Consider the following 21,904-nt stretch of genomic DNA (forward strand, 5'->3'; position numbering starts at 1 on the left):
CTACTCCCATGAAAACATCAAACCAACAGCCATAACACATATGCAGAGGACCCGGTATAGACACATGTAAGCCATGGGCTTGCCTCTTCAGTCTCTGTGAGCTTGTATGAGCCCTGCTTAGTTGATTTGATGTGCCATGTTCTCCTGATATCCTCCACCTGATCTGACACTTACAGTCTTTCCTCCCCCTCTGCCACAGGATTCCCTGATCTCTGAGAGGAAAGAGTCGATGGAAACCTCCAGCTTAGGTTTTCTCTCTGCATAGTGTCCAGGTGTGAGTCTCTGCTCTCACCCCCATCTGCTGCAGGGGAAGAAGCTCTGGTGACAGCTGGACAAGGCACTGGTCTACAAGTATAGCTGAATATCATTAGGAATTAGTGTGTGTGTGTGTGTGTGTGTGTGTGTGTGTGTGTGTGTGTGTGTGTGGCAGTCATGTGTGGGTTTACCCTAGACCTCCGAGCTACCCAGTCTCCTGTTCCAGGACATCTAGTGTAGGGCATGGGCTCCCTCCTGTATGTAGGCCTCAGGCTAAACCAAACATTGATTGGCCATTCCCACAAGTTTTACACTGCTATTACCAGCATACCTTTCAGGCAAGGCAGATTATAGGTGGAGGGTTTTGTGGCCAGGCTGGTGTCCAGGTAGCCTAAGTATACAGTGAAGACTCCAAGCCCCCACCCCGTTCGACCTCTCTATGTTCAGTGAGCTGGGTGGACATTGTGCTTGGCAATAGAGAGCCACTTTCAGAGAGTGACCTTCTATCCTCGCATCAGCTTTGTTTTAGAGATCTCCATGGGTCCTTCTCCATCAACAACTTAACCTAATGTAACCATTCCCCCCACTAGTTACAAGAAATGGTCAGTTGAGACTCTGTCCTCCATGACTAGTAATCCTCACTAGAGTCACCTTCATAGATTCCAGGAGGTTTCCACTGCACTAGGTTTCCACATTACCCCTCAAATTCTCCCCCAGTTTCATACATCTCTCCCCGTACTCTCTCCCCCACCTTATCTCTCGGCTCCCATCTTCACAGACCCCCTAACCAGACTTCCCTTTCAAATTTTATTCTATTTCCTCTTCCCAAAAAGATCCACATGCTTCCTCCCAACCTTCCACTTTACCTAACCTCTCTAGGTCTACAGACTGTAGCTTGCTTATCATTTACTTAGCCGTAAATATCCACTTGTAAGTGAACAATACCATATTTATCTTTCTGAATCTCAGTTACCTACTCTGGGTGATTTTTTTTCTAGTTGCATCTATTTGCCTGAAAACGTCATGATGTCAATTTTTTTAAACAGCTGGGTAATGTTGCATTGTGTAAATATGCCACATTTTGTTCGTCCAGTCTTCTCTTGAGGGACACGCTAAGCTGTTTCCAGCTTCTGATCATTATGAATAAAGCTGCAGTGAACACGGTTGAGCATGTGTCCTTGTGGTAGGATGAAGTGTTGAGGTGTATGTCCAGGAGTCATATACCAGGGTCTTGAAGTAGACTGAGTGCCAATTTTCTGTGGCCCTGCCATATTGATCTCCTTAGTGGCTGTACAGGTTTGCACTGCCACCAGCAATGAAGGAGTTCCCCTTGCTCTCCATCCTCACCAGCATGATCTGTCATTGTGATTTTTTGCCCTTGTTATATTTTTATACATATATTTGATTATATATTTTCCACCCCCACTGTCATTTTTTCCTGCCTCCCTCCCCGACTGCAGATCCTCCTCCCAAATAGTTCTTCCCTTCAGTTTTAAAGTCACATACATCCCACAACCCTCTTATTTCCCTGTTTTAGACTCTTGCTGCCTCTCATGGCCCCTTTCTATACATATATATTATATTATATTATATTATATTATATTATATTATATGTATTTGTAACATCCAAGTCTGACTTACTTTATTCGACAGCACGTCCCCCGGTTCCTTCCGTTTTCCTGCACGATTTCACTCTACTTCATGGCATGGTGAAATTCCATCATGCCTTCTGTTGGTAAACATTCAGGCTTATCCCATTGCGAGGCAGTTTTGTCAAATGCAGCAATAGATAAGCAGTGTCCCTTAAAGGACTTGGGAACCTCAACTCTACACCCAGGCATGGAAAAGCTGAATCATATGGTGGTTGTATTTTTAGGAAGCTTCATTATTATCTCCACAGCGACTGTACCCCTTCTCATCCCTATCAGCCGCCTGTCATGGATTCTGTCTCCCCACCATCTTGCTGTCATTTGTTAGCTTAGTAATCGTCAAGCTGACTAGGACGGAGTGGAATCTCAAAGCGATTTTACTCTGCATTTGCTTAATGGCTCAGAATGTTGAATGCTTTTGGGGGGGTGCATTTATATTTCTGTTGAGAATGATCTCATTTAGGTCATTACTTCATTCATTGATTTAATAGTTTAGTTCAAAAATTTGGCTGTGGCTTTGTGGGTTTGATTTGGGGTCCTCTATTCTGTTCTGGTCCTCTCTGTCTGATCCACACAGTGCCATGCTGGTGTTGTTTGTGATCAAGTTTTATGACATCCTCAGTACTGATCTCTTGGCTTAGTGTAACTTTGGCTATTTGTGATTTTGTGTGTGTGTGTGTGTGTGTGTGTGTGTGTGTGTGTGTGTGTGCGCGCGCGCGCGCGTGTGTGTCCCCTCTTAATTTGGTGAAAGTGTTTATCAGTTATAAATGTTTTCTGGTAGTGGTTTTAGTTCTTTTAATCATGGGGTTATGCCATTTGCAAATACAATAATTTGACTTCTCTGTTTTACTTTTGTTTTCTTTCTCTTGTCCTACTGTTCTAGTTACAACCCCGAGTGTTATATTGACCAGTAAAAAGCAGTTCCCTGTCGTATGTCAATTTTAGAGATGGGTCTTACAGGTTTTGTTTTTCATATTTAGAATTGTCAATGTGAGCTTTTCTACTGCACTCTTTGTTCCCCCAAATAACAACTCTGAGACTGAATTATTTCTGAATAAATGCCTACGTTAAAGCTTTGACTCATTCCTGCTAGCTTATAACTCAACTATGCTGTTATTCTAGTCTAAGTCCAGCCACATGGGTGGTTGATTACCTCTCCCCAGTTTCATGCTATCGTGTTCCTCAGAGTTCCTGGTGACGTTCTCTTCCTGCACCTGACGTTATCTCAGAATCCCAATCTCCCTACCGGATGTCCCACCTTCTAATCCTGCCTCAGCTCATTGGCCAACTGGGTTTTTATTGACAGGTGATGCTTCCACACAGTGCGCAAGAAATTGTCCCTACATAAAATAATTGTGTCTTTACGTTTGTCCTATATATCTTTTGCTCTGTGAGATTAAATTCCTTCTACTCTCAACCTCATTAGGGCTTTTATCATGATGGGGTGCTGGACTTGGTCAGACCTTTTGTGCACCTACTGAGATGACTACATGACTTTTATCCTTATGCTTGTTTACTTGTGTGTTGCGTTCCATTTATTGATTTGCGTATGCTCAATTATCCTTGCATTCCTGCAATGAAATCAACTCAATCGTAGTGTGTGAACTCCTTAATGTGTTCTTGGACTTACTTTGCAAGTATTTTACTAGCATTACCATGTCTATATTCATCAGAAATACTGGTTTTTAGATTTGTTGTGTCCTTATCTACCTTGGGTATCAGGTGATGCTCGCTTCATAGAGTGAGCTTGGCTCTGCTCCTTTCCTTTGTATTTGATAGAATAGTTTGGGGAGCTTTCCCTTAGACCATTACGGCTGAATCCAGTGCTGGACTTTTCTTTCTTCAGAGACTCTTGACAAACCTCATTGCTTGTTGTTGACCTAGTTAAATAGTATATATTATTCTGATTTCATCTTGTTAAGATATAGTCAAGAGTTTGTTTCTTCCACACATTCTACTTTGGGGAAAATACATTTTAGAGTATTCCCTATCAATCCTTTGGATTTCATTGAAATCTGTCAGAATAGCTACCTTTTCGGTCTCCAGATTGTGAATTCATGTCTTTCTCTTTCTGCTGGTTAGACTGACTAGGAGTTAGTCTATCTTCCTTTTACGCAAAGAGCCAGCTCTTTTATTTTTTTATATCTGTGCTATTTTAGTGTGCTTTCTATTTATTCCTTAAATTTCTAGATATTTTATGAATTAAATTGCACTCCTTAAGCATATTTAATCATATTCACTCCCTCTATAATTCCCTTAACTCCTCAAAAACTCCCCACCATTTCTTCCTCCCAACTCCAAGTCTCCTCTTTCAACCCACTGAATCCATTTAGGGTTTTGAGTATGTGCCTGAGTGTGGGTCCATCCCTGATGCTTGGACAGATGTACAGAAACCACATCTCAAAAGAAAACTAGCTCTCCCTCCTCTGGAATCCATTAGTTGTCAACAGCTCTTCTGCTACACGTTGGCTTCAAGAGCCTCTCCACTATGCATGCTTGAATGTGGACTGGCTTACTATACAGGTCTTATTGTCACAGTCACAGCTGCTATGCATCCATGTGTGCAATGGCTCTCACATGTCCGAAAGACAGTGTTTGCAGCCATCCTCCGACTCTTACACCCTGTGTTCCCTGTCTTCCAAAATGATCCCTGAGCTGCTTTTGATGCATTTGGTATAACATAGATGTTCCGTTTAGGGCTGAGAGTTCTGCAGACACTTACTTTTCATGCTTCAAGCATTTCTTAGTCATCCACTGGAAGAAGAAGTTTTCCTGGTGAGGGTGGAAAGCTATACTAATGTACTAGAATGAAAATAAAATTTAATAGGCAATTAGATATCATGTTAGTTTAGTAAAATAATAAATGTCAGTTTTTCTCTAGGGCCTACAACCTCCTAGGCCATGAGCTCTAGAGAACTCTTCGTTTTCAGTTGTTCTACTCATTGTTCTTAAGTTTTGATTTCATTGCTGTCTGCAGGGACATTTACTGTTGTCCTGCTACATGCTTCTCTTGGATTTGACTTGGTATTGTTTTTCTAAAATTTTGAGGAACACCACTCAGTTATTTATGTGCAATCACTCTGATTTTTTTTTAACATAAGTGCTCCTGGCTGTTAACTTGCCTAGACCCACCTTAGCTGAACTTCAAAGGTTATGGTAAATTACACTTTCCTTTTATGATCACTTTTATAGTTGTTCCTTGAATTCTTGAATGGCACACCATTAATTCAAATATAATTTTCCAAACATTTATATTGTTTATATTGTTATTAATTTCTAGGGTTTTTATACTATGTTCTAATAAAACAAACAATTACTTAGAGTAATTTCTATTTATTAAGGCTTTCTTTGTGGTCTACACTATGGTGTGTTTTAAAGTAGGCGCCATGGACTGTTAAGAATGAAGATATCATATCTGTTCTTGTATGGGATGTTCTATAGACATCTTGTTATGTCCATTTGATTTATGCTGTACTTTAACTTTGAAGTTACTTGATTTTTATTTTGAATGTCCTCTCTAAATATGGGGATTTGATCAGAACAACAGAAAAGTAACTAAAACAGTCCTCTATTTTTTTCTGAATAATTTTGTTTTCAAATCTACTTTACTGGACATCAGAATAGCTGCACTATCTTGGTTTGGGCATCCATTTGCATACCCTTCCATCCCATTTCTCATACTATTATTCTTTGCCAGTTATATTTGTTTCTTAGAGGAAATAGGTAGTAGGATCTTGTTTTTTTTAATCTAGTTAACAACCAGCCCATTGACATGCAAAGCTATTATTCAGATATGTTTGCTTATTCTTGCTCTTTAAAACTTTTAGTATATTTTTATAAGTGTGTGTGTGTGTGTGTGTGTGTGTGTGTGTGTGTGTGTGTATACATGTGATGTATAAGTGAATGTTTGTGCCACAGCTTGGAGGTGGAGATCAAGGGACAACTCTTTAAAGCTGGTTCTCTTTTCTCATCTGTATACGGGTTCCATGGATTGAACTTGAGGTGTCACACAGAAAGTGCCTTGCCCACTGTGTCATCTCTTCAGCCCCGGCGATACAGAGATTTAGTGGTAATGACCCCAATTCTGAACACGGGCTTTAATGGACTGGGTGGAACATAAGGAGGAAAAGGATGGGCAACAGCATTGGAAAAAGCCAGGGAGTACCAGTGTGGCATATTCCAGGGGAGTGGGGAGGAGAGTCCTCCCTTAGGACCGAACATGAGCCATGCTAGTATGACAGTGTGATATTGAAGTTAGTGCTCAGAAAATACCTGCTGTTGACACCAAGTGGGATGTGAAGAGGAAAGACCCAGACTAGGGAGATACAGAGGCAATTGTAGGATTCAAAGTGTGCACACACTTGCAACACTGGCCAGAAGCCACACTGCTCCAGTAAGGAGGGTAAGTGACAGCAAGGGGCTCTAATTGCTGATCTAACATTTGTCTTCAGAGGGATAGACAGCAAACCCAGGTAAAGAAACGCACCAATAACTGTAGCTGCAGCTACAGGGTGTCCTCTATCTACAGCTAGAGTACTTCAAACACCCTGAAGTGCTGAGTGAACTATCATGAAAGTAACCAACATCTGGAAAGACAGACTGGGCAATGCTTTGTGGTTCCACTCATACGTGAAGTATCTAAAGTAGTGTGACTTGTAGATACAGAGTAAAATGGTAATTAGTGGAGGTCAGTGAGGTGGAGGCTCTTGGAAGGGTGAGAACCTGAACCCAAGACACAGAATAAGAAGAAAGCTCAAGGCAGGAGCTAAATAAGCAGAGGAGCAAATGCATTGGGAAATCAGAGGAATTCCTTTGGACACAGAGGAGACCGGGATTCTGGAGTAGGTTTCCATTGATCTTTATACGTGCTAAGATGGGGTTGGGGTGGGGTGTCTTACAGGGGAATTCAGGGGGCCAGTGAGTGATTCTTGATAGTATTTGAGAGAGCAGTTTACATGCATTCAGGAGGGAAGATGTTGCCAAAAGTGGGAGACTCTGTCTCAAAAATTATGTATAAGCTTGTTTCTTGGTTAAGCAATCCTTCATCTCCTTGCTATCTTGCACTAAGAGTACTTTTCCCTAAACATTCTCTCACTTTATCCTATCTAAGATGTTTCTCTTTATTTTATGTATCAGAGGAAGGACAGAGAGACAGGTTCAACTATAGAGACATGGGGAAAGAAAGGAGCCCTCATCCTGGCGGCTGGTGAAGCTTCTCACCAGCTAACAGGTAAGAACTACACCCTGGTGTGAGGATGGGCTTTCTAAGGACTGCCACAGCTAGATGTCACTGCATTAGTCATTTTGGTGGTTTCCAGTTAGATTGGGAAAACATTTCCACAAAACCTTCAATGATGTCTGCTCCCTGGTATTAAGAGTATGGATAACTTTGTACACATCACTGTCTGAAGCAGGCCTTCCTGCACTTTCTATCTTATCAGTGCCTGGCCCTCCCACTCTTCACATTACTCTCTCAGGACTGTCTCTATACTCTGAAGCTATGATGGGTTGAATTCAATCCCTGATTTATTCTCAGGAACACAGCATTACTCTACTTTAAGTGGATTTCTTTTGGGGGCTTCAGACATGAGTCATCATTTAAGAGTACTGGCTGTTCTTGTAGAGGGCCTGGGTTTAGTTCCCAATATCCACATGGTGGGTCAGAACTATCTAAATACCAGTTCTAGAGGTTCTCATACCCCCTTCTGTCCTCCTTAGGCACTTCCTGCAGGAGGTGTACATGCAGCAAAATGCTCATATACATAAAAAGAAACATTAAAAATAATAGTTTTCTTTTCTAGATGGTACTTAGCCACAGCCCTTTGAACTAGGGGTTCTCATCTTTACTTCTGAGTTATCGAACCAGAAAAGTTACCCTTAGGGAGGACCACAAACAGACTTCAGTTTGGTGAAAGCTGTGATCTTCCATCAGTAGGACAGACAGTCTTTCCCACCAGGGATCACTGGCTTACTGTTAGCTGAGGTTCCTACTTCCCTCTCTCTGCTGAGAGTCGGTGTAGTTGGAGCTTTATGGGCAGCTTGACTTTCTTCTTTCAACTACTCACCCTTCTGCTGCTAGTCACCCTTCTGCTGCTCAGCACTTTTTAGATGTCTAGCTTGATTCTTTTTGTGGCTCTCCAAGGTCTTCTTCTCTTTATGGCCTTGCAGTCTATTTATTTTTTAACCCTGACACCTTTCACTTACCAGGTCATTCAGAGGCACCTTCTAGCCTCCATCCTGCCTGGACAGTCTCCTGTTTTTTCTCTAATATTATGGAGTCCAGGCTGGTTCCCTGTGTCACACCACCTTCCTTTCATGGTGTAGATTCGAGTTTAACACTGGCCCATGTGCTTGGGGAAATTGCAATTTTATTATTTGATGAAAATGTTTTCTTATCTAAATTAATTTTTTAATACTTTGTTTTTCGCCAAAAGAGCCATATGGACAAATATTTAACTATTCTCCCTCTTGCCTGGAAAAAATTCTATAATCAGCCACCTTTGCTCTGTTGTGTAAGTCTCCCTCTCTGGAGTCTTTGTTTTATAGTATGAGCCTGTTGTTTCCCAGGGCTGATAATTTCCCTGAAAGAGGTTGTCCTCCTGTGGTGATACATAGCTGTGCCATTCTTCATGATGTCAGGATAATGTCAGCAAAGCTCCTTAGTTCCAGAACACAGTCGAAGCTTTTGTAGTGTAAGGACAGCACCAAGAGCTCTTTGTACAGCACACATGCTCAAATCTACCTGGAGACTTGAAAAGTTAAACTCAAGATATACAACTCAAGGGACGTTTCTGTCCAACACACCAGTGATCAAAAGAAGTTGTCTATCCCCAAGCAGCAGCCTAGAGAACTAACAAACAAGAGTGAGCTTATGGACAAGTTAATATGTCTACAAAGTCATTGGTAATAGATAGGGAAGTATTAACACCGTTCACTGGAATTATAGTTATGTATTGTCATTTGCAAATAACAAGAAGCATCAATCATAGCCTTTGAGGAGCTGAGAAATGGATTTGGGAGACACAGAATTACCCAGGACTGTCATGGAGAAGAACATGTAGGACATCACTGAGATATTGTGACACTGCCATTGGGAAGTTCTAAGTTATTTAGAGAATACAGTTTGTGTTACCTGGTGGATGATGCAGGGCTGTATGAACTTAGCTTTGCTCTAGGTACAAGATCAAGAAGGGTTAGAAATTTAACATCATCGTTTGAGACGCAGATTCTCCCCAAAGAGTCTCATATCATCATGGCCACAGCTTCCTTCATTAGCACCCTGGGAAGCAGGTTAAGAGTAAGTTTAATGTGGTTCTCAAATACCACAAAGCCCCCTTTGATGACAGCTCTATTGGGAACGTATAGCTGGATAGTCGGCCACAACTATGACTTCCTGATATATAATGGGTCGGCTAATACCAGGTCGATCTCCCAAAGGATGAAGTAGAATAGAAGACGTAAAACAGACCTCCCAATTAGAGAGCAGCGAACAGAGCCAGCTTCTCTTTCTTCTAACATCAGCATTGTTTCTCATCAGCACCACAATGCAGTCATTAGAGTTTCACTCTAATGCAGTCATAACCACTGTGGAAGAACTGCATCAGTGGAGCTGGGTCCAATGAAAAAGAGAAAACAGAACAAGTCAAATGTCGGTTTTGTTTCTCTGAGCATGAGGAATCAGATCCTAGGAGCTACATTGAAGAGTTGTTATTCACAATGGATCGCTCCCCAAGCATTGTGAGATGCTGGCCTCTGGTTCTAACAGTGATAATGTGTTTAAATGCTACTTTACACATGAGCTGATTATGAGTTGTAAATATGTATTCATATAAAATCATTGGGCTAAGTATAGAAATGACTGATGTGATAGTTCTACAGTATGAATCAGGTATATAGGAGTGAACCGGGTTCAGTGTATATTTGTGCGAGCCTAGTCTAGTATATACATTGCTGACTTCAATCTTTTCACTATGGAGACTCTCATCTTTGTGTCTTCTATGCCCCTCCGCTACTTACCAAATAAAATAACAATAAATGACTATATTTATAAATGAGCTGATGCATGTGTGTGTATATCCATACCTGATGTCTCTGTAGTGCTGTGACGGCACACACTGGCTTCTTTGAGCTTTGTGTGATAGGATGAGAAATAGATATTTTTGCTCCCCTTATTTTAGTACTTACATTTTAAATGCTATACACATTTTAAATGTGTGTGAGAGCCTGTGTGTTTATAAATACCTGAGTATACATGCATGTGGAGGTCAGAGAACCACTTCCAGTATCATTCCTTGATCTCTATCTACCTTTGTTTGAAGCAGGTCTCTCACTGCTCTGTCAATTCATCAGGTAGACTAGACTTGCTGGTACTGAGTTCTGTGGGTCACCCTGTCTTCCCTCCCCATCTTGGCCTGATGGGATTGCAGTCACACACGTTTACCTGGTCCTGGGGATTAAGGTCAAGGCTGGTACTTTATGAACTGAGTCATCCCTCCAGCTTAAAATACACCCTTTTTCTAAAATGTTCGCAGGAGTCATCATCGTCATCATCATCGTCATCATCATCATCATCATCATAAATCTTAATGTTTAGAATTGGGTTATATGAAACTATATTTGCCTGTAAAATAGTGTCAGTTTCTCTGTATGCTATATCTATTTTCTTGATGTCTTTGTTGCTGAAGATAGGATAAAAGAAAAGAAAAGGAACAAAAATACATTCAGGCTTTCTATGCCAGACACTGCTCGAGGAGGATGCCCTCTCAGTCTGGTTCAAAATCACTGACAGGGCTCATTTGCCAAGAGTCCTTTCAAGCAAAGCTCTCACACTGTGTGTCAAACAGTATTCCCTCTGTTACTCCAATTACCCCTCAGAGTCCAGCTGGCCTAGCAAGTGGGTACTGAACAGAGTGGCACTGAACAGTTCTTCAGAAGAGCTGGCTGGAAGTCCTAGAGATTCACACTAAATACGCCTTTATCATTTCTTACCACAACCCCGCGCACCCTTTCTCCTCATGTCTCTTGAGTGAGTCAAAGGACAGCTTTTGTAGTTGTTGACCTGGTGGAAATTGACTCAGCTTTCTATGTCTAGGCTGCTCAGCCTGAAAGTGTCTTCTCACATGGAGAATTCCACAGAGTCATGTTTGCTGCTTCTACCGTGAGCAAGCTATAGATCAATTATATGTGGGCTTTATTTAGTTTGTTTGTTTGTGTTTGTTTTATCTCTAGTTTGATGCTCCTTTACTCCGAAGAGGGTTTGTGTTTCCTGCTTAGCAAGACCCATCAGAAGAATATCTCTTCTTGTTACCAGAGTTTCTGTACTTCCTTTATCAGTGAACTACTGCTAAGTTGTGTTCATAATGAAACAATTTCCCAAACGTGAAGTTCAAAAACACGGGACACTTTCCACGTGTGACATTACGAATGCAATAGTAACACCTTAAAATGGAAAACAGACTTGATAGTTTTAAATGTAGAAAAGTGTTGTCAGTGTGTATTTTGAATACTAGGGCAAGAAAAGGAAAAACTACTGTTAGCCTATTAAGACTTACATTATTTTTCAACTGTTGAAAGCTGTGAGGTTGACATGTTCACACAAGCTTGTAGTTCCCTGAGCCATTTACCTTCACAGAAAAAAACCCACTATAAAGTTAAGAGACTTGAATTTTCTTTCTTTTAAAAATGTTGATAGGAAGTCAAATATATCTGGAACCTGTCACTGGGCTATCTGAAGCATTAAAATTCTGAGTTAGAAGTCAGCCTGGGCTAGTCTAGGCTACAAAGTGAAACTCAACCCAAACAAGTGGACTAATCCAACTTCAGCCTCCAGAATGATGTGTCTTTATAACAGTATTTTTCTAGGCAACATAACTGGACAGTAGCACCAGGCAGGAACATATCAGATGGGGGAGGGTAGGTAGGAATATGTTCAATTCTTCATTTTTGGAAATGATGATTAAAAGGTACTTTGTATCTGTGCCTTTATAAAAAAAATGGCAAGACCTAAGCCAGAGAAGCTAAGGCCTGCTGAAAATAAGCATAGAGATGAACTCAGTTCCACCCCTCTCTCCCCTGCACACACAGATAGCAACTCAAAAGAAAGCACAAGGAAGTACAAGATATGAGCATAGGACGTAGGCATACTGTGCACCTATAGACCAACTTCCAGTTTGAGTCATGAAATTGTACATGCATCCTATGCCTATTGTATGCTTGTGGAGTCAGAGGGCGTGTTTCTAGGCTAAATGATAAGATATATGTTTTACTAAAAGATCATTGCTAGGTATAGAGCAAGTGTCTCTGAATAGCTACTTAAAACACTTCTGCACAGCTCAAGTACAAATTTCTGGGGCGATTTCATTATCAGAAAATGTATCCTTCGTGTTTGAATTGCATTTTCATTTTGTGAAGTCAGTTTGTACCTCTCCATGTCTTCATTTTATGGTGGTTATCTCATCTCCTTGGCTCTGATCCCCTACGACTTTATCCAAGGTCTTCTTGTTTTTTAAATGTCATCTTCACTACACCCTGTGCGTTTCTCCTAGACTTCATCCTCTACACGAAAACTTTACAAACAATGTTAATCACTCAAAGACATCTTTATCCTGCATTCAGTCCAGAGCATAAAGCTTTGCTTAGAATGTAGTTGAGAGGTTTGGCTCCCCTGCCTGGCTAGGCACAGATGTCTCCTGTATCTTGTGTTGAATCTGGTCTAGGTAAGACATCAAGGAGCTAGAGATTGGAACTTAACTCATACACTTCCTATGCATCATGGAAAAGCAAGTGAAATATAAATTTCAGAGTGCTGTGTTATTCTTTAAACGGACCTTCATCGAGTTTCAGGTCTAGATGACCCAGCTCTGAGCATGCACCTTGATGAAAGAGGCAGGCAAAATTGTGGTCTTCAAGGATTTTAAACTTCACTTGAGAAGGACAGGAAATAACCAACTTAATAAAAGGCAAGTAACAGGATATGCATGTGTGTGAGAAAGAAAGTAAAATGGATGGTTTCATATACTGTGGGATGGTAGGGTCTCTTTCAATTAACTACCAGGAGACCAGCATGAAAAGATACAGTAGTTACTCTTGCTGTCTAAGAATTGTTCCTCAAACCAGAAGATTGAAATACAGTATTCTATAAGGGTTTTTTGTTTGATGTTTGTTTTTCTTTGTTTGTTTTGTTTGTTTGCCACATAGTAACTTAGGAATGACTTGGCTGTGTAGCAACTTGGAGGAAGTTGCTTGTGTGTAAATACTTTACAGGGCTTGAGTATCACCTTCCAAGAAGGCTTACGTCTATTGACAGTTAGCACAGAGACACCAGTTCTTCCCTCCTGGATCATTCTGTTGGAGCCAGGGAGAGTTTTCATGGGAAGTTGATACTCTTCCCCAAAACAAGAGACCCCTGAAAGCATTGACATAGAGAGCCTCAGGCATCTCATGCTTTACCCTTGAAGGTCACATTCTTACCATATTCAACTGGTCCCATAGATTGGTGTTGATGGTAGATATAGGGAATTGTCACAGGATGTGCGTACCAGGAAGAGAGCATCCTTAGGAGTCACCTTGCTTCTTCTTAACATTGTAGAGTTTAGGGTAGACTTACAAGGAAACTAAGTGTTAAGTGAACACCGAGTGAGGGAGGTCATTCCAGTTAAGAGAAACAGTGCTTTCTAGGACTCCAAGAACAGGGAAACTAGGTGCTATAAGGAATGCACCCATCATTTGCTGCGATAAGTATGGGAGTTAGACGGGGGTGACTCTAGCATTCTAGGGCCAGGTTATAAGGTTTTATAAAGGTCTGAGATATATTCTAAGGGGAATAGCACTACTGAAAGTTCTTAAGCTGATGCCTTTTCCTGTGGGAAGGATTTTCCCATGATGCTCCGCTCCCAGTATATACTGCACAACCAAGTTTGACAGAAGTATACTTCTGAACAAAAACTAGACTGGGCCCATAGAATTCGAATACTAGGCAGAATAAGTTTGATTCAGACCGTTGACTTTCACCCTCCACAGTCATGCTGTGTGATCTCATATACAATGAGACAGACCGAGATTTAATATTCACTTTGTGTACCAGCACTGCTTGATTGATCGGTCACTCCTCCACCTCACATGTATCTCAGGCTCAATACAAGTTATCACACAGACCAATAACCACAAGCCATTTTTACATTATTCACATAGAGTATTTCAGTTTCTAAGCATCGTAGCCCTGGTCATCTGCTCATCAGACCTGGTAACAGCTTCAAATATCAGGAATGACTCCAGGGTGGCTGCTGGAAGAGTCTGAGACGGAGATGCCAAGGAATCTCTGCCTTTCTTGGGCACGCTAGACGCTGTCAGAGGTTTGTTGCATTCATGTGATGATGGATGTTGTCATTATTCCTCACCCCTGAGAATATTAACAAAACAATACTCAAAAGCCCAGCTTCAGCCCATCCAATTTAGAATATATAAGGTTAAACAAATGACCATTTATATTTCTGGATTTTTTTTTAAAAGTGTCATCACTTCAAATGGGATATGACATCGGGACTTTCAAGTCCTGAGGGAGAGAGCAGCAAAAGTCTGCATAAGAATTTTCCCTGCCCTTCCAAATCTCCCTGGGGCCCGGTAGAGAGACAGAAAAGTACAATGTAGTGCACATAGCAAATTAATAGCCAATAGCATACTCATACATTTATTATTCACTAATTCACTCATTCAACAACTATCTGCTGTGTGCTGCTAGGGGCAGCCATTTGCTGGACATAGAGCCACGGTGATAGATAAAGCCAAAACATGTCTTGCTCTCATTGGTGCGTCTATCTGTAAGGGCGGCAAATAGGATCATACATGTCATTTATGTGTTACCGTTTTGATACATGCTAAGTAATGTAGGGTGTTAGAAGAGTAAATGATAGTGGAGAGATGGGTTAGCTAAGGTCTTCGGAGTCTCTTTTAAGGGGGTGACATAATGTATGTGGAGACTTGGAGGATGACATAAGGAAGTGAGGAGGTCAGGACACAGGTAAAAGCAAGGAGAAAATAAATACAATATTCCAGGCAGAAGGAATAGCTTCTCTGACACTCTCCCTGAGTTTATCATACAGGAATAACAGTTAAACTTTGTTCATTTTTTTTTACACGTCGAGTCATGTGGAATTAAAAAGAACTTTTAAAATTTTACATAACTTCTTTTACCTTCTTTAAAAAATTTTATGAAAAGTAATTTTTTCCATACACTATATTCTGATCATAATTTTCCCAGTCTCATCTCCTCCCAGATCTTCTGCACCCAAACAGCCTCTCATCTTTTCTTCTATTGATCTTTAGGAATCAACAAGAGAATAAACAATAATAATAATGATAGTGATAATAATGATAGTAATAATAATAATAGAAAAACAGAAGAATCACACACACACACACACACACACACACACACACCTCATACAAACACAAAAATGAAAAACATAATATTCAGGCAAAAGGTTGCAAGTAAGATTTATTAATGCCCAAATAAAACAATATGAGGCAAAAACATCTCCAAAACTACTTTTGAGTTGGTTTTGTGTTTCCTGTCTAATCCTGGACATGGGGACTGCCCTTATGTGTGGTTTATAAACCCAGTGAGACTCCATTGGAGAGAACCAGGTTTTTCTCTGCCAGTGGTTATCCACTGGAGATGTTTCTTTTGGTTAGGGATGGGTGCTTGTGTCTAGTTCCTCTCTCAGTGATGGAACCCTATCTGGTTGGACCTGTGCAGGCCCAGTGCATGCTGCCACAGTCTGTATGAGACTGTATGTGTGTCATCTCACAACTGGGGCATTATGCAGAGTGAGAAATCTTGGAACACTCAGTCTTAAATGAGACGCCTTCAACTCTCCACCCACTACCCACCCAGGGCCCAGAGAACACTCATAAAACGAGGAGGAAGGATTGTAAGAGTCAGAGGGGAAGAAGGAGATTTCTTTTTCCTGTAGAAAGACATAGCATTTCAAAGGATTAGAGTTGTAACAATTAATAGAAATACTGAATACTATGCTAAGTAAATCAATCCAGTACTGCATGGTGTCATGTATATAAGATACCTGTCATTTATGATTTATGTATGAGATACCTTGTGTATGGGTACTCAGCACTAAAGAATGGACCAGTGACTGCCACAGACTGGAGAACTTAGGAAGTGCAAATTTGCCAACAACTGGCACGAAGCTCCAATTAAGCAAAACAAAGAAAACTGTTCCTCTGCAGTATAACATGGAGCCTTTAGTCCATAAAAGTGTGTTACAAAATCTCAAAACCTTTAGAGGCTGGATTGCATTTTTGTCACAGAAAATAATTAAGTATCAAAGTAAAGCTACTTTTATTTATGTTTCTGTGTAGCCTCACCTGTTTATGGTATTGTATCTGGTGACAGGTATCAGTTCTCATCCCTTAGGCAGATGGGAAACAGCATAGCACACTGGATGACACTCAGGATAAACTACAAGTGCTCAAAGGGAACTTGGAATGCAGTGTCTTTTGATTAAAAAAATACAAGTAACAGTGTCAGGTTTCAGTTAAGCAGCTCCCTTGGATTTAAAACGCAAGAGGGAAAAATAGAAAAAGCAGACACTGGCTCAGAAGATGAGGGGAAAATGAGTGGCAGTCAAAGCATGCAGCCGAATGTTGGATATTAGAGAAACATGAGCACATATGCTGATGCCTTTTCCTGTGGGAAGGATTTTCCCATGATGCTCCACTCCCACAACACACCCATGGACAGCTCTCAGCTGTGTACACAGTGGAGAGGGCAAAGCATTTGAACAGAAACTTCAAACCAATGCTGGGGTAAGGAAGCCTTGGAAGCGGTTAGTACACTGGGAATCAGATGCCTTGAACCTTGGTTGCTATGGTGGGACCACAAGGCAACAGCTATTAGCACACATCCACTCAGATCACAAGGAATCACTTCCAAAATATTACAAATTGTTATTGTTTAATCTACTCCCTCATATCCAAATGGTTGCTTCTTCTAAAGGACATGAAAGAGAACAATTTCAGTGAGCTCCTTAGAGAATTTAAGTTGTCAGAAATATGCCTCCTCCTCCTCTGATCACCTATCTGGTGTCTACAGGACATGCAGTATTGTGCTTAAAGAATTCTTAAAGATTACAAAAAAAAAGAATTGGAGCTAGAGAGATAACACAGCTTTTAAGGGTCATTGCTATTCTTCCAGAGGACCCAAGATTGGATACAAGAACGCATGGCAGGTGGTTCACAAATGCTTGTAACTCCATTTGAGAGGCTCTGATTCCCTTTTCTGGCCTCCCTCTTCTGGCTTCTGGCAGATACCTGAATATCTCTCTCTCTCTCTCTCTCTCTCTCTCTCTCTCTCTCTCTCTCTCAACTCCCTCTGAACCTATTTACAAACAATTTTTATTTTAGATACTTTAATTTTTAAACATATTTTATAAGCAATATAGAAAGAGGGGCTTTATTAACCACATTTTTTTCTTTGTGCTATATAAATTCTAATTGATCTTTTAAAAAAAATTATTGATTCTTTATGAATGTCACGTCATATACCCCAATCCCATTCATCTCTCTATCTGCCCTCTCCCCTTATAATCTCACCCACAACAGAGAAAAAATTCTCGAGTGAAAGATATAGTATGTCACAGTGTTGTCCTACTGTATACAGTTCTGTCTATACTTCCTTGCTTGCAAATTTTCACTACAATGACTCATTGGTCTGTTATGAGGCCTCTGGCTTTTGGTACTCTATCGATACTAGAACCTCATTGGGACTCCATTCAGATATCCTGTTGTTGACCTGTGTCATAGAGATTTTGTAGTTTTGGATCTGTAGGACCAACCTCTTCATACATTCTATCAATTCATGAATGAGGTAGATGTTGGAGTGGGCCAGCTCAGAGCCCTGGATCAGGGTCCGAGAGATATCTGAGTCACCCTAAGGTCTCTCCTACTCTTTTTCCCTCTAGCTGGTTTGCCAGCAACCCCTGCTACCAGAGTTAGCTCTTCCTTCTGCCCAAACAAGCTGCAGCCAATGAGGACATGGCCAGTTCGCCACCTCTCAGAACCCATGACCAGTTCTCCAGCCTACCATAAGTAGAAAGGGGGGAGATTGGGTAGGTCATTTTTTTTCACCCACATCACCACACAGCAAACAAGTATTGGGAGCCAGGTCTCCCATGTTCACACTCTGACTAGCTTACCCACACCCTCTCCACCCCCTCCCCAGGGTCACATCTACCGTGCTACCCAGGCAAGCTGCAGGGCCTGCTTTCCTGGGTGCTGAAGCTAGTGAGGGGCAGGAACAGCTCTTCTGCTCTCGTGACCCCAGGGTTAGGTCTCTGAGGTTGTCCAGGTGAGGGGTGGGTCCCGTCTGCACAGTCCTCAGACATCAACATCTCCCTGGGCAGCAACCTAGACCAGGGACTTCTGCCTGGCCTTCAGTGGTAACAGAGCCCTTCTGCTGCAGGGCCATGGACCTAGATGTGGCCCTCAGTGGCAGCACTGTCCAGGTCACCACCATCACCTGATACAGCAGACTGTTCCTCACTATCGTCAAGTCTCAAGTTCTGCCTCTCTTTTTTGTGCAATATCCTTCTCTTTCTCTTCCTCTTCCAATTCTCCAGCACTCACTTGCTTCTCTTAGTAGCACCCAGGGATTTGGAGTGTCTGGGGTCATCTCAGGAGTGGTCTCAGGCATGGTCTATCCTTCCTCCCCATGCAAAGGCCTCCCTGCAGTGTCTGATTGATGGTTATCTCAGGGTAGCTCCTTCCGGCAAATGCATGTGTGTTTGTCTGCATGCATGTGTATGTGTACAGTCCCAGGTTCTGTTCTTATAGTCTCGCTTTTTTTTTCTGGAATGTTAGGCTACTAATCATTCAGATGTTCATGGGTCAGAATGCTCAGTATATATACAGCCTCTCTCCTCTCTGCTGCCAACTGACAAACATGCAACACAACAGCCATACTTGCAACACTTCTAGGGGCAGGCTAATTAATCCTTTTATTAATTCTTTTAAAATAATAAAGTTTCCACATGCAGATTTAAGAGAACCATAAATGCAAAAATACCTTTCTTTGAAATCATGCAAATTAAATGTATTTCTTTGTTAAAACACCTTGTGGTGGGACTTAAACATTCTTTATGTAGTATTAATGAGAAATGATTACACCCACATGTGCCCAGCACATTCATCAGGATTCTTTTAAATGTCAACATTGAGCAAATTTTAAAATTCTATCTTTTGATCAAAAGGCTGATCTTCGGGAGGCAGAGGTAGAAAAATGAGATGTTTTATGATGTGTGAAATGAGTACAAAAGAAGACAATATGGTGGGATGGCTCAGTGTGCAGTGTTCAGATATGCTCGTCTGTAAAGATGACCTTGATTCTTTCCCCCAGTTTTCTTACCCATCAGGAGGAAAATGGGGGCTCCTACCTCCTACACTGGAATTTTCAGAGGTCAGAGAGGGCTGGTGCATGACCTCTTAAAAGAGTGACTATGACGTTTTTATGCTGTTTGGGGTCCTTCCTTTGGCTCATTCAATGCACTGAGGAACCTTACTGAGGAACAATCAAAGAGATAATCATGTGTTGTGAAATGTCCTCAAAGGCATTTTCATCGTGTTGTTCTACCAGGTGCTAGAGAGCGGGGAGCAGCATCTCCATAACATTTTCTTCTTCAGGTTTTTTCCCTTCTCCCCCGCTCCCCATGGTTCATCTCTGTTCTTCTGCTTGAGACTCTTAACAAATGAGTCAAAAGTGAGTCACACCAAGCAAGGAGCACCAGGGAAGACTTATTCAGGATGAAACTAGAGTCGCATGTTTGAGATCTCCAGTGGCTGATTCTTGGATGGGTTTTGTGGTCATGGACACTTTGATGTGCTGTAGACAGTATGAAGGTATGTGAGTCAGAATGCCTTAGGCCTCAGGATGGTATCCTGCACAGACACCAGTGCTGAGATCACCCATGAGTGCCCCAAAAACTACTCCTCAGAGAATTGGAATAGCAAAGATGTTGCTGCAGACTCTCCTAGGAATTATCTTCTCTTGGTCTTAGAAATAAATTTCCAGTAAAGCAAAGCCTTTGCCTATAGTTTTTGTCTTCTCTCTCCTGAAATAGTCTCATGGATTAATTTCCAGAAAATATAGCTGAAATTGTGTCCCTACAATAGATGTCTTGTGTAAAACTCAGCATTCTGCGCTCTCATTTTTTTGCAGCTAGACATCTCCAGGTCTCTGCGTTAGTCATCACCCATTACAAAAGAAGCTTCTCAGATTTAGCCTGGCGTTAGATGTCAGTTCGACTGTGACACCCATTTAGAAGGGTGACATTATATCTGATCATCTAATATTCCATTCTGCTTATGTTTCTAGGCATTTCCCAGGGTGCTACATTCTGATTATTGTATGCAATTCTGACAACTGGACATTTGGATATGCTGCATTGTGAGGATCCTTAACTACAAATGTTCTACAAATTTTAAGACTTATGTATTATGAGTATCCAAATGGCATTACAGTGCATATCTTTCCCTGCTTCTTATTGACCAAATTTGCATCATTTTTTTGAAGATCACATAGATTACTGGTATTGCCTAATGTCTATTTTGTCAAATACCTGTTGACTCTTGTCTCCATACACTTAAGACTCAAATATATGTGTGAGACAGCGCAAATTCTTTACCTGCCTGCGAGCTGTCTCCACCAGTCTGTACACTACATAGTTGTAGCTCACAGCTTTGGTCCCTGGGAAGTTATATGAAGACCCCCAAGCCAGGCACAGAGTGGTTTTCAACACTTGGAGTTCTTTCTCCCCATCTATGTGGTGAACTCCTCATACCCCAACTGTGCCTCCAAATAGCGCTTCCTTAGTAAGACTTTCCTAGACACACCAATCAGACTGCTACCTTTTGAACACTCCCAGGATTTACCTTGCACTAAAACCATTTGTATGCAGCTCACCTTGTATCCTAGACTGGGCCTTATAGTTTGCTTATCGCGTGTCTTTCTTAAGTGATTCTCGTGGTGAAAGCTTGATCCCTAGTTGGTAGACCTTGTTGGTGACAGTGGCTGTATCCTGAGAGCTTTGGTCTCACAAATGGATCAATCCAGTTCGAGCTTCAGGAAGACACTGGGTACACGACTGAGAAAAGTGTGTCTTATTGTTAATGTTTTCCTCTAGGTCTCTCTATTCTATAGCTACTGTGTATGCTACATGCTCCTGCTACCATGATGTGCCCTGGTAGTTTTGGGCCAAAGTAAGTGAACCCAGCTAACAGTAGACTGAAACCTCAGAAGTCACAAGTCAATGCATATTGCTACCCACATAAGTAATTTCAATCCTTTATCACAGTGCTCTAACTAGGGGACTCCTGACTTGTCAGCACTATTCACTGCTGAGGGCCCAGCACTTGCCATACAGTTTATGTTGAGTCTGGAAAGGAATGGTGTGCCCCTGTGGTAGGGAACAGAGGAAGACGCCTCCATGTAGGAAGTCTGAACTGCAGCAAGTTCCCAAACACTTGGGGACTGACCTCACTGCCCACTGGTGCCACAGGCTCAAAGCAGACCCTGGACATTTTTAATGGCAGGCTGTTTAATAACCACCCCCCTTACTTTCATAGTCACCATACCTCTGAGAGGAAAAAGGGAGCAGCCTTCAGAGGGCCTGAAATTCCTGTGGCATATGTTGTGACTGGAGTCTTGGAAGGAGATCAGAGGGAATACAGTAAATACGAATCTTTTTTCCTTTTGATTTAACCACTCACTCTTGGTTGGCTGTAGATCATTCACTTTTAAAAACAAGATAATTGTGGCAGCAGCTGTCTATAAGAAGCAAGAGGTGAGGCTCGCTTCCCTGCAGGAGAAAGGACATTCACAGCATGTTTTTTCAAACTTAGGATCTTATAGTGTACTTAGTTAAAATGGTCAAATAAAGACAGTTTTCCACCGAAAATAATGAGCAGATCACAAAGTGATATACTCGTTCAGG

The 21,904-nt window shown here is 41.5% G+C and overlaps 1 protein-coding gene and 1 non-coding gene across 2 annotated transcripts in view; one reads left to right on the forward strand and one right to left on the reverse strand.

The window, feature by feature from the left end:
- The window catches only part of Trpm3 (transient receptor potential cation channel, subfamily M, member 3), an 884,432-nt gene that overhangs the window by 177,327 nt on the left and 685,201 nt on the right, over positions 1-21,904 (forward strand). The gene's annotated exons all lie outside the window — the stretch shown is intronic.
- Positions 18,769-18,900, reverse strand: LOC120100428 (small nucleolar RNA SNORA17). The gene has a single exon (XR_005500186.1). It is a non-coding gene; the product is annotated as a small nucleolar RNA SNORA17 (small nucleolar RNA).

The sequence above is a fragment of the Rattus norvegicus genome, chromosome 1, assembly GCF_036323735.1.
Source record: "Rattus norvegicus strain BN/NHsdMcwi chromosome 1, GRCr8, whole genome shotgun sequence".
NCBI classification, from domain to species: Eukaryota; Metazoa; Chordata; class Mammalia; order Rodentia; family Muridae; genus Rattus; species Rattus norvegicus.